This window comes from Danio rerio, chromosome 9 (genome assembly GCF_052040795.2).
Source record: "Danio rerio strain M-AB ecotype USA chromosome 9, GRCz13ab, whole genome shotgun sequence".
Lineage (NCBI taxonomy): Eukaryota > Metazoa > Chordata > Actinopteri > Cypriniformes > Danionidae > Danio > Danio rerio.
Genome location: NC_141029.1, coordinates 14,289,340 through 14,292,500, shown reverse-complemented (window position 1 = coordinate 14,292,500; position 3,161 = coordinate 14,289,340). Strand labels below are relative to the sequence as shown.

Here is a 3,161-nt window from a genome sequence, read left to right as displayed (position 1 = left end):
AAATATGTAACCATTAGTAGGAATAGAAATACAATAGAAGTCAAGGGTTATAGGGTTTCCCAAATTTTTCAAAATAACTTCTTTTGTATTGAACAAAAAAAGAAACTCAATCAGGTTTGTGATAAGTGAAAGTTGAGTAAACAATGAAAGTATTTTGAATTTTGAGTAAACTATTTTCTTTAAATGTTTCTTACTAACATTCAATCATTCATTCATTCCTTCAGCTTACTCCCTTATTTATAAGGGGTTGCCACAGCAGAATGAACCGCCAACTATTCTAGCATATGTTTTAAGCAGCAGATGCCATTATAGCCACAACCCAGCACTGGAAATCTTACTATCATATGAAATGTAAGGATTAATAATAAAATCAGTATTTAAAAAAATGTTACAATGAAACAAACATTGTAATACAAAAACAAACAAACTACAAATTACTCTGGAAACATGCGCAAGTCATTTGTTAAAAAATAAATTCTACAAATACACATCAACTCCACTTGAAGAATGGCCACATTTCAACTGTGATCTGTGAACTGGAGTGACTCAGTATTACGAAAGTAGGTCAAAAGGCCATCATGTGAAGATTAGATGATGCCACTCTTACCTTCAGACGCTCCTGTCACCGTCTTTCTCAAACCACACGGACGCGTCAACATCCTACATCAAAACCTTTAGGTGGCATCCCGTCAGCTGAGCTTCATATTAAAGTGATCTTCAGCTTCTGGCTCGCCAACATGCATGTGATTTTACTATAAAATGTCTCTGGAAACTCGGATTGTAATCCTTTTCTATCCCACTTAATCCTGCGAGGGGCCGTCCTCTCTCTGTGAGCACTTCTATAAGACCGCCTGCCACTCAAAGCTTCTTACCTCCTTCTGCTTTTAGAGACACACTTACACAATACAGCCGCTCCAACTTTATCGCTAAAATGGAAAAGAAGAAACATGAGAAAGCATCCCATAAATCCAAAAAGCTTAGTCGGTGCCACAGATTTTCTGCGGACATTACGGTTACATAATAGAGCCGGATAAATACATTTGACAACGACAGGGACTTAACAACTTAAGAATAATTGTAATCGAATAAAAATACATGATGATGGGGAGGGTGGGTGTCCTGGTTTTTAATGCCAAAGCTAAAAGCTAGGAGATTGACGGCAATGCTAAATGGAAATGATTACTTTTAATTCTTTATTTCCATTGTAAATTATTACCACATTTTTTATTAATACTGCCTTAATTATTGTAATGTAAATTCTAGGGCTGGATGATACTTGAAAGATTTGCATGCTGTTTGGCTTGCTTGTTTGGGACTGGTGGAGATGTTCTTCAGTGGATCGTCTTTTAGCAGTGACACTTGCATTACATTGATCTGAACTAAAGTGAACTTGTACTACTTTCAAGCCTGCCTGACTTGCAGGAATGTTCCACATTTTGAAATGTTGTTATGGCTTTTTATTCTCTTTATCTATCTTAAGCTGCTTTCATAAACAGAAAAACGAAATATTCGTTTTTCTGATGTTTCGTTTTCCGTAATAAAAGGAATAATCAAATAAACGGATGATACACGGACCTCACACAATTTACACTGTAAAAAGCACTTAATAAATAAATATTCACTTAATAGAATTGAGTACTGTGATTATGATATTTCATGCAATATTTCCCTAAAGAAATGGAATTTGTATTGGTAATTTATTTATAAACTGGTTATTTATGCAATGATCATACTAAAAAAATAGGCAAAAGATCATTTTTTAAATATTCACAAACTTCTAGTACAGTGTAATATATTTTGCTAACTTATGCACTTTAAATTTTCCCAAATAATTCGAAGAATGTTCAAATGCAAAGAAATAAGCAATTTTCTATATTCTGTTGGTGAACAATCTATGAAAGTGAATCCACTGGAAAAAATAATTTGTTTTGGTAATCTTCAATCAAAGACTGACCATTTGCTTCCACGTTTGGAGTGGTGGTCCTTCTATGATGATGTCAGTTTGACAGTTTTAGTGTCAATATTCTTTAACACTCCCTTCTTAGTTTGCTATGATAAATTGATGCACAAAAGAAAGCCCCGTCCCATACTCAATATTTCATTTCATTAAGAAGTTTATCATCATAGTGAAATAAAAGTCCCAACAACTTCCAGTTCATACAGACTTTCTCATTCCAATCCACGCAAATGAAGACATTTTAGACGAAATCTGAGAGCTCTAAGGTCAGAGACGCTCAAAGTCTAGAGAAGGAACCAAAAACATCATCCAAAAATTACATGTGTCTTCATTCATTCATTTTCCTTCAGCTTAGTCCCTTTATTCATAAGGGGTCATCATAGCGGAATGAACCGCCAACTATTCCAGCATATGTATTACACAGTGTACGTCCTTAAAGCTGCCCTTAAAGCTGCAACCCAGTACTGGGAAACATGCATAATTCACACACTCACACACATACACTAAGGACAATTCAGTTTATTGAATTCACTTATAACACGTCTTTGGACTATGAGGGAAACCAGAGCATCTGGAAGAAACATGTGGAGAACAAGCAGACTCTTGTAGTGGTTTTCGGTTTTTCTCTAAATGAATAAAATTCAGCCTGGAGGTTAAGAATATCAGAAGAATATACTTTATTGTAATATTTTCCAAAAAAGCAGAGACGTCCATAAGTAGACCCATCTCTAATCTCACTCCAGGACAATCTAATGTCCCTCCCGTTTGCTATACCCTTTATCCTTGCTTCCTCTCACCTTTGTGTTTTCACAGATGTTCACTGGTTCAACAGGCCTCTCCCAGCTCATACTCCTTTACGACCCGTTTAAAGTCCCTTCTTCTTGTTGGCCCTCATAATGTAAAGATCTAATGTATTCATCACTGTTTTTACACATACAGTTGGTACTCCTGACTAGTATCTATGTTTTAAACATCTAAACTGGACTCTTCTCTCCCATACAGTATGTGTCTTTTCAAACATACATAACAGTTTCAACGTATGTTGTATACAGGTAATGCTTTTCTGACACAAATGGTTCTGATTGTATTCACAAGTTCTCTCTCTTGCTGTTTTATGACCCCTTTGCCTTAACCTGTCTTCAAAGACATATAATGGCAGATCCATAGGGCCCCCCACTCACCCAATTAATTGTGTCTTCATATA

At 35.7% G+C, this 3,161-nt stretch overlaps 1 protein-coding gene across 8 annotated transcripts in view; it reads right to left on the bottom strand.

The window, feature by feature from the left end:
* The window catches only part of mpp4a (MAGUK p55 scaffold protein 4a), a 31,286-nt gene extending 30,316 nt beyond the window's left edge, over positions 1-970 (bottom strand). For 6 of the 8 annotated variants that reach the window (XR_015499244.1, XR_015499246.1, XR_015499245.1 and 3 more), the window contains exon 1: positions 608-880. The gene's annotated coding sequence lies outside the window, so the exon portion shown is untranslated. Of the gene's footprint in view, positions 1-607 lie in introns of all 8 variants that reach the window. The other 2 variants (XR_015499241.1, XR_015499243.1) reach the window with 2 other exon arrangements.
* Between the last annotated feature and the right edge of the window lie 2,191 nt (positions 971-3,161).